Source organism: Psammomys obesus, unplaced genomic scaffold (assembly GCF_907164565.1).
Source record: "Psammomys obesus unplaced genomic scaffold, mPsaObe1.curated_primary_1811, whole genome shotgun sequence".
NCBI classification, from domain to species: Eukaryota; Metazoa; Chordata; class Mammalia; order Rodentia; family Muridae; genus Psammomys; species Psammomys obesus.
The window spans coordinates 27,668,950-27,679,147 of NW_026585797.1; the positions used below are offsets into that span (position 1 = coordinate 27,668,950).

General features: G+C 41.7%; 1 pseudogene; it reads left to right on the forward strand.

Annotated features, from left to right (window-relative positions):
- The first annotated feature begins 9,274 nt into the window (after positions 1-9,274).
- On the forward strand, positions 9,275-9,428 carry LOC129670856 (U2 spliceosomal RNA; annotated as a pseudogene).
- Positions 9,429-10,198: the final 770 nt, after the last annotated feature.

The following is a 10,198-nucleotide window of genomic DNA, read 5'->3' on the forward strand; positions in this document are numbered from 1 at the left end:
AGCTGTTGGGTGTTTTTTTGTCTCAATGTCTCTATGCAGTATTTGTTCGTGTTTACCTTCTGTTTTCTGTTCTGAAAGGCCTCACAAAACTTGTTTAAAATGTGTGCCTATGTGTTCATTAGATCTATGAACGCATATGTATAGTGTATCACGTGGTATGTAAAGTGCCTCAGTGCCTCGCCGCCATCTTGACTTTGCCATGTGGGTTGTGGTGTGACCTCCATCTTGGTGTGGGTAAAAAAAAGAAAGAAAAAAAGAAAACCTTGGTCAAATAATTCTCATTTCCTTCTAGGTTAAAAGGATGAGTTGTTTTGGATTGGTATTGGTTTTAAAAATTACATTGTTTACACTGGTAAATGCTGGTTTTAAAATCTGGTTTTAACTTTTAAAGATTATGGTTATAACTTGTGACTTCTCTCCTACAAAAGGGGTACTTTATTTTGATATTGCAAAAACGGGTTTTAAAAAAATGTTTAAATGTTTAAGGCTATAAAATGCTTAAAGTTTATCAGGCATTTGGGTATGACAATGATTTTGGGTATTTATTTTATCAATTTTAGTATTGTTTGTGCTAATTGAGAAAATCGCAGTTTTTAAAATGTATCTTGTGGAGAGCTGTTTGTTAAACTGCTTTGTTTAAAAAAAATTGGCAGTTTCAGAACCTTTTGTAATAATGTAACTTGTTTTGGCTTTGCCTTTAAAAAGCAAATCGTAGACACTGGGCTCCAGCAGGATCATGTTAGGATGGAAAGGATTTTGATGAGAGTGTATATGTTGTCTAAAAAGCAAGAGAGAGAGCAAAAAAAGTAAGAATGTCTGGTTAAACCAGAAAAAGGAAGCTAGGAACCTGAAGGTATATAGGATGTTGCAAAAGGTTAGTGGATGTATTATAAAAAGCCAGAGAGTTAATATGATTTGAGAAAAAAACTGTATTTAAATATATTATAATTCATTTAAAAGGCTGGTGATTCCTCATTACAAAATGTTTTCTTATGCTCTTTTAGGGGGAAAAAAAATTCTGGCTGATAGGTTTGGTATGGCTAGAATAATTCATACAGTTTAAAATTGTTCTGTACTGTTCTGTTATGCAGTTGGTTCTAAAACTTATTTAATCACTAAGTTACAAATGTTGGTTGTGGGGGATTGTAAATGCTCCACAATGTTTGCTGTATCATCAGCAGCACCTAATGGCTATGTTTGGTATTGTCAGTCGCAGCCTGTGGTAGCCTAACACGAGGCTAGCCGCCATGATCGTTCAGGGATAGAGAGCATGTGAAGCTGTATTTTTGCTGCCATATTTGTTTACGGCTTCCAGCTGAGTTCAGTTACACGTGGTCACCTGCCATGCTAGTCCAGAGAGAAAGAGGGTGGAGCCATGAATTTGTGATCATTTTTGTTCAGGTATCTCAGTTATGTTCAGTCATCTGATTAGTGCTAAATACAAAGCTTTTTACTGTTCAATCTTAATGCAAGTGGTAGGAGCAGCAAGATTTGCTAGGTTCTCTATGAACTGTATCTGATTAAAAGATTTGCTTTGATTTTAGTTCAGAAAGAGCAGATTTAAAGTTATACTAACAACTGCAGTTGGTTATACCTAGTGTCTTTGTTTAGTTTTTCTTTTACACAGTTTAGAACAGATAATAAAGATAGACAAGGAGTAACTCAGATATGCTGGCCCTCAAGCTTGTCAGAGACCTAATGAATATGGCATTTTAACTGTGTAAGCTTATTGTGACAGAAAGTCCTGAAATCCTGGCAGTAGCTCCCCCAAGGTCTCCGAGAAGATTTGGGCACAATGACAGATGACTGCGACTCTGGTTTTTGGTATGCTAACCACTGGGCAATATTGCCTCAACTGGCCCACTGCTAGGGCCCAGCCTAAGCTGTGGACAAAGCCGGGGACATCTGAAGAGCCATTGTCTCACATTGTGAGAGGCAAGGTGAGGTCAATCTCTTCTGTTCCTCTTTCCACAAAAGCAGTAAAAGCAGTCTCTCAACTTCTGTGCCTGGCTGGACAGCCTCTGTTCAGGATGCCGTGAGAGACAGGAGCGAGGGACACTGCCTAGGTGATGGACTAAGTAGTCACCTCTGTCATTTTGATTGACACATGGATTGGTATATTTATTTAGCTTATAATTTATCCTTCTCAGGTCTCTGAACACCTTGATGGCTATGCTAAGCTTATGGTAGCTTTGCAGCTAGAGAGAAGACAATTAGATCCACTGTTAGTTCATTAGCTAGAACTACTAGGTACTAGATCTCTTATTTAGAAAGGAAAACAGGTTTGCCTTGCTCACAGAATTCATGTTAGTTATCTGTGTCTTAAGATATATAGCTAGATTAAAAAAATACGGAGCCTATGTAGAGTCTGAGGATATAGGAGTTTAGGTTGTAAAAATCTAGAGTGTTGTTATTTAGTCTGAGAAAATGTTTCAGGGTTGATAAATGCAAAAAAATTGGAGTGTCTAAGTTGATGTTTAAAGGTATATAATTATAAGTTATAAAAATATAAAAATAGTTTAAAGCATGTTAAAAATGAGAGATACTTTAGATCTCTCCCCCCTCTTTGCTACTGTTGTGCTTATGTTATGAGATTTCAGAAGTTCAGAGTTTTGGCATTAATCAATAGAGTTCTGATAAGTTGATGGAGCACTGACTGCTTATTATTCAGTCACCAGGTTGAGATTTTAATTTCCTTCTGGAGATAGACTTAAAGGTACTTCTCATCATGTTAAAAACATCTGTTTAATGTGTATATCTGACCCAAAAGTCATAGCTTTTAGTATGGTATTCTTAAAATCTGCCATTTCTGGGGTAGATTTTGACACAGGAATATCTTAAACCTATTCCTTCTAGTTACTTTATAAAGAAAAATCAAGCATCCAGGGTATAGCACTAAAGCCAGTAATGTATTTCTGCCTAACTTTCCAGTATGAACATAGAGATGCGGACTAAAAGATGCTGAGTGTATAAAAAAATGGCCAAGCTTCATTCGTGGCTAATTACCAACAGCTATGCCCACAGAAAAAAAATGTTACCGTGGACACACTTAAGTTGTGTATAAAGGTTATAAAACAAACAGCTGATACTTATTCAGTGGGATGCAGTTTTACCTGTTACTCTCAAAATGTTCAATTTGCTGATATGTTACTTTTCTGAGTATTTAAAATTATTTATTTCCTTTTGTGTACTAAAAAATTTCATATAAGTTTCAGGATTTGACCTGGATCTGGCATAGCTCAAAAGGATCACAGATGAGATTTTCCCTGATCTTTCCAATTTAATAGATAAATTTTAACTTCTGTCTCCAGTCTAAATTTGTCTCAGCAGATTTTCACCTGTCTAACTCTGTTCTGGGATCAGCTGTGGACTGCAAGCTGAGATCTGGACTTCCTGGAAACTGACCTGATTGCTCCCTGCCTCTTCCGGTGGATCAACTAACCAGATGCTTGGGACTGCCCTATTGCCCAGCCTTTGACTGGCATTTCAGCCTCCCTAGCTCCTGATGCCTACGGTCCAACGGTCAGCATCGAAGAAGCTCCAGAAGACGGATCTTCGCCCAAATCCCCCCTAGCAGGCTGAAATGCTAAGTCAAAAGTGGCTCCCTGGCATTAGCTATTATCTTGAGCATCTGCTTAGCTGAAATAAAAACTAATATTGCAGCAACTGGGCTAAAAGCCTAGAGAGACCATAGGAAAAAAAAAAAAGGGGAGCCGGGAGAAGCCGCCACAGCCGGACCTCAGGAGGAACCGGCTCCTTCCCCGGTGGCAGGGCGGTTGAGAGGGCGCTGAGAGGCCCCTCCGGATTCCACATCTCAGGCTCTCCCATTACGAGCGGGGCCTGACGGCCAGCTCCAATACTGGCCTTTTTCTGCTTCAGATCTATATAACTGGAAAAACAATAACCCCCCTTTCTCTAGGGACCCTTCTAGACTTACTGCTTTAATCGAGTCCATTTTAGTAACCCACCAGCCCACCTGGGATGATTGTCAGCAGCTGTTACAGGCCCTCCTGACCACCGAGGAGAAGCAACGGGTCATTTTGGAAGCCCGTAAAAACGTTCCGGGGGATAACGGGCAGCCTACTCAGTTGCCAAATGAGATCAACAAGGCCTTCCCCTTGGAACGACCTGATTGGAACTTCGCCACGGAGGACGGTAGGAATCACTTACGTCTCTATCGCCAGTTGCTGATAGCGGGTCTCCATGGGGCAGCAAAGCGCCCCACTAATTTGGCCCAGGTTAAGTTAGTGCCCAAGGGTCAGAGGAATCTCCCTCCACCTTCCTAGAATGACTAAAGGAAGCCTATCGTGTGTACACCCCCTATGATCCGGAGGACCCTAATCAGGCTACCAATGTGGCCATGTCCTTCATCTGGCAGTCTGCCCCGGATATCAGAAAAAAAATTAAAAAGGCTTGAAAACTTAAGGAAAAGTACAATCCAGGATTTGTTGAAAGAGGCGGAGCGGATTTTCAACAAGAGAGAGACTCAAGAAGAAAGAGACGAAAGGTTGAGAAAAGAGACAGAAGAGAGAAAAAACATTAGAGACCACAAGAGGAATAAAAAAATTTAGCAAATTGCTGGCCACTGTAGTGACAGGACAGAGACAGGATAGACAGGGCCTGGGACACCGCAGGGGTCCTTGGGTTAGACAAAGATCAATGCGCCTACTGCAAGGAAAAAGGGCACTGGGTCCGAGACTGCCCAAAGAGACCAAAAGGGCCACGGGAGCCTAAGCCCCAGGCCACCCTGCTAAACCCGGAGGATTAGGGAAGTCAGGGTCAGGAGCCCCCCCCCTGAACCCAGGATAACCCTTAATGTGGGGGGGGGCAACCCGTCACCTTCCTGGTAGACACCGGAGGCCAGCATTCGGTGCTCACCACCTCACCGGGACCCCTGACTGACAAATCAGCGTGGGTTCAAGGAGCCACCGGAGGGAAAAGGTACCGATGGACAACTGAAAGAAGAGTACAACTCGCCACCGTAGCTCTCAATCCGGCATCACTGCTTCCCCTACTGGAGGGTCCAGAAACTCATGACTGTCTAAATGAAAACCCTCCTAGAAAGGGAAGAAAGCTCCCACTATCTGCTGGGAAGGGATAAAATTCTACAGCAAGTGGCTGAAGAGTGCACAGCATGCGCCCAAGTAAATGCAGGACGCCATAGGGTAGGCCCGGGGACCAGGATCCGGGGACATCGCCCCGGCACCCACTGGGAGATTGACTTCACAGAGGTAAAACCTGGACTCTATGGATATCGGTTCTTACTGGTATTTGTGGACACCTTCTCGGGATGGGTAGAAGCCTACCCCACCAAACATGAAACTGCTAAAGTAGTCACCAAAAAGCTTCTGAAAGAAATCTTCCCCAGGTATGGCATGCCCCAGGCGTTGGGCTCTGACAATGGCCCTGCCTTCATCTCCCAGGTAAGTCAGTTAGTGGCCAAACTGTTGGGGATCAATTGGAAATTACATTGTGCATACCGTCCCCAGAGCTCAGGGCAGGTAGAACGAATGAATAGAACTATCAAAGAGACCTTATCCAAATTAACGCTGGCAACTGGCTCTAGAGACTGGGTGGTCCTCCTCCCATTGGCCCTATACCGGGCCCCCATGGACTCACTCCTTTCGAAATCCTGTATGGAGCCCCACCACCGGTCGTTAACTTCTTTGATCCCTGTGTAGCCTCCTTTGCTGACAGCCCCTCTCTAAAAGCTCATTTGCAGGCACTGCAGATTGTCCAGAAAGAAGTCTGGAAACCCATCGCTGCTGCATACCAGGAACAGCTAAACCGACCGGTGGTGCCGCATCCATTCCAGATCGGAGACACAGTTTGGGTCTGCTGACATCAAACCAAGAACTTGGAACCCCGCTGGAAAGGGCCATATACTGTGTTGCTAACAACCCCGACGGCGCTCAAGGTCGACGGTATCGCAGCATGGGTACATGCCTCCCATGCCAAAGTGGCTCATCACGACGCAAAGCAAGATCAGACTCCAGCCTCCTCATGGAAACTCCATCGCACCCAAAATCCACTAAAGATAAGACTGGCTCGGGGGGGGGGGGGCCCTAATAGGTTTATAAGTAGTCTTGCAGAATAGAAGGGGGCTAGATATCCTCTTCTTACAAGAAGGAGGACTATGTGCAGCTTTAAAGGAAGAATGTTGCTTTTATGCTGACCATACTGGATTGGTAAGGGATAACATGGCTAAACTCAGAGAAAGACTCAGACAGAGACAGCAATTCTTTGAGTCAGGACAGAGCTGGTACGAGAGATGGTTTAGTCGGTCCCCCTGGATTACCACCCTGATCTCCTCCATTATGGGTCCCCTAATCATAATTCTCCTGATTCTACTTGTTGGGCCTTGTATCCTAAATCGGCTAGTTCAGTTTATGAAGGACCGGCTCTCCGTCATACAGACGTTAGTGCTAACCCAGCAGTATCATCAACTCAAGCAGCTGGAGATGGAGATTGACTCTCCCTAGACCCGTAGAATGAAGGATTCCATTCTAAGCTAAAAGAAAAATGGGGGAATGAAAGAATAAAGCCCTAGCATAATGCTGGCAACATTAATTTGCAAGACTGGAGCAGTGCAGGGTCAGAGGCAAGGCAGGACAGATGCCCAACAGCAGGATATCTGCGGTTGGGTGCCTGAAACACTCTGGGCACCCAAGATAAGAACCGGGTACGTGACTCAGCTCACATCTGCCTTCCCGCCTTCCCTGTTCCGGGTACGTGACCTAACTATGGCTTTGTTCAAACCACCCAATCAGATCCCTGTAACTATGCTTCTCGCTTCTGTAACCGTGCTTCTTGCTCCCGAGCCCTATAAAAAAACCGTCACCCCAACCGGGAGGCGCACAAGTCTTCCGAAAGGCTTTGTCGCCCCGGGTACCCGTGTATCGAAATAAACCTCTTGCAGCTTGCATCCGAAGGCTGGTCTAGCTGTTCCTTGGGAAGCGGGGTCTCCCCGTCTAGAGAGGCTCTAGCGGGAGTCTTTCAGATGCAAAGTGAATAAACTGCAATTAATAAAATAAAAATAATTTTTTTAAAGTAAAAACACCAAGACTGAATTGTGTTTCTCAAATATTCTTGGATACATAGGCTTCAATGAGAGTCTGGTCAACTTAAGAAGGTCCAACATTCTTAGAGAAAACTCTCTGCCAGACACTAACAACTGCCAATTGATCTACAGTTAAAGGTGAGACTTCATGTTCACATATCCTCTCCATACTGTGATTTGATCTGGTTTGATCAGTGCATAGATATTGTACATGCTGTCATAACCACTGTGAGTTCATAACACACACACACACACACACACACACTCACACACACGTGCACGCACGCGCACACACACAGCCATGTCCATAGGACTCTCCTTCCCTATATCTACCATCTCTGTCTCTTACAGCATTTGTCCCCTTTCTGCAGTGATCCCTGAGGCTTAGGAATGAGACATATAAATATAAATGTCCCATCTACAACTGGCCTCTCTGCAGTCACTCATGCTCCACATCTTGGCCAGTTGTAGGTGTGTGATAATCATTATCTGTTGCAAATGCAAGGTTCTGTGATGAGGACTGAGGGATGCATTAATTGATGGGTATAAAAATAGCTCATAGGAACTATACGTCTCCATTTTGAGGAATAATAGTAGTAGGTTCTCCCTTAAGGCCTATGAGCTACTTATCCACAGGTTCTTGCCCTGCCAGTGGTACCAAATTTCCTTCTGTGGGTCATGACTAAAATCAGTCAGAAAGTGGCTAGCTCATCCTATGATGTTTAGGTACCAGTGGGCATGTCTTATCTGACCAATCACTATTGTAACTTGCTGAAGGTTCATAGGTGGCTAAGCCTGGTGAATGTGTTTATCTTTCAGTGACATGCATGACACTTTGCAGCACTACAAAAGTAAGTCAGCAGAAAGGAAATTTCTGTGACAGTACCAGCTTGATTTATCCATATTCTATGACTCAAGTATGAATCACTTCCAGCAATACTCTTACCATCAGGTTCTGGTGGGTAACCAGCACAATTGCTAATACTTGTAACATTTTGATGGGGCTTATGGGACCTTCCTTAACAACTGCAGAAGAACCCATTCCTGACACTGGAATTTTCTGAAATATCTGTGATATTTATCCTGCCCCATAATCTTTTCTACCCATACTTCCTATCAATGGTTTAGGTGCTCATCTTGATACTACTTCTATCTTTTTTCCCCATGTATTGTATTTAACATTTTATTCATTCATTTTTTTCCATTTAATTTTTGTTTGGTTAGCTTTTGGTTTTGTGTGATAGTGTCTTATTATATTTGTCCATTTATGACCTGGAACTGGTGATACTCCTTCCCCTCCTAGAGATAGAATTACAGACATATGCCATATAAATTTTTTAAAGATTTATTTATTTATACATATGAACACTCTATTTGCATGTACACCTGCACTCTAGAAGAGCGCATCAGTTCTCACTATAGAGGGTTGTGAGTCATCATGTGGTTGCTGGGAATTGAACTCAGGACCTCAGGAAGAGCAGACAGTGCTCTTTAATCACTGAGCCATCTCTTCAGCACCCACTGTATAAATTCTTAGCAGGCTTAAAGTAGCTATGTAAAAACTCTTATCTTCTAATTCCTTCATCGTTTGAATTCCTGCATGTTTTTATTAGCTCCTCTTTTCAGCAGGAGACAATATATGTAACCATCTAGCAATATTTAATTAACACTGTACATTTTGGCATTGTGTGGCATTGGACTTTTCTCTTTGTTTAACGGCTATTCAGTCAAGTAATGTAAAGTTTATGTTTGTCAGCCTTCCTGATCACTTTCACTACCTGTTACTTTGGCTTTTCACTCTCTTTAGGTCCTCTGTGCTCACAGAGGATGAGTCTTCACTCACAATGCTCAAAATATTCTTTGGAAACTTGGGAAATTGATTGGCTTTCAACCCCACAATAATCACTTATTTTGAATTGTCAAATTTCTCCCTGAGAAATTATGGCTTAGTATTCATCCTCTGGCTTCTTGCATATTTCAAAGTCTCTTTATCTTTTTATCCCTCCTTCCTGATTCCTCTAGTTTAAATTTCTGTCATTTCAATCCCGATGAACCTTCTCAGGGCAGCAAGGCTGCCAGGCTTTGGTGGGACCTCTGTGCATCATTACAAATAGATTACTCTAGGCAGAGAAACAGATGATAGATAACTGTGTCATGTGTTTCCTTCCCTCGGGGAATCTGAGTCTGCGTGTTGCACAATTTCTAAACATTTATATCTCTTCTCAGACTTTTGGCTAAGATCAAATGCAGTATCTGTTCTTATTAGTCTAAACAAAGTTGTGACATACTTTATTAAGTTTGACTATTTATGCTTAATGAGAAAATAGGGGTTATACTCCCATGAGTGGAAGTGGAAGCCCCTGAATTCTTTCATATTTTTTTTTTTACAAAAAAGTCTGTTAATAACTCTGCCCATCTTTTCATCTCAGTTTTCTGTGTCATAGTCTTAAGAATTCATCTCAACAGAGAATTGGCTGAGATGACAGAATTTTTTGAAAGTAGATGGATGATAGTTAGATAGATAGACAATAGATAGATGATGGATATATAGACAGTGGTAGATAATAGATAGATGATAAGTATGTAGGTAGTGATAGATATATAGATAATGACAGATGATAACTAGATAAATATATATATAAATAATAAATAGTGATAGAGATAGTTAGATAGATGATAGATAGATGATTGATAGATAGATAGATAGATAGATATAGATAGATAGATAGATCTGAAGTAAACGGGGAAAATAAAAGAGTAAAATCGTTTAGTATTCCAAGACACAAGTGCCAGGAACACCAAGAACATTGCCAAGCAACCTGGACTTTAAAGCTGGGCCTTTGTGAATCACTATAGATGAGAGTGAATTAAGAATATAATAGACTTTCAATCACATATGAAGCCAAAATTTAGTGTTTAGTATGACATGGTAGAATAAGACTAAAAACTAGAAGAAAAAAGTGAAAATATGTTCTATAGGAAAAGAATATAAATTTAGCAATAAAGCTATTTAAGTAAAACTGCTTACCTACATCTTGAAAAACATTTTTTGTTCATTATAAACACATTTGCTTAATGAGGCTACTCTAATTATCAAGACTTTACAACAATTATAATAATGAATAAGTGTATAATGGC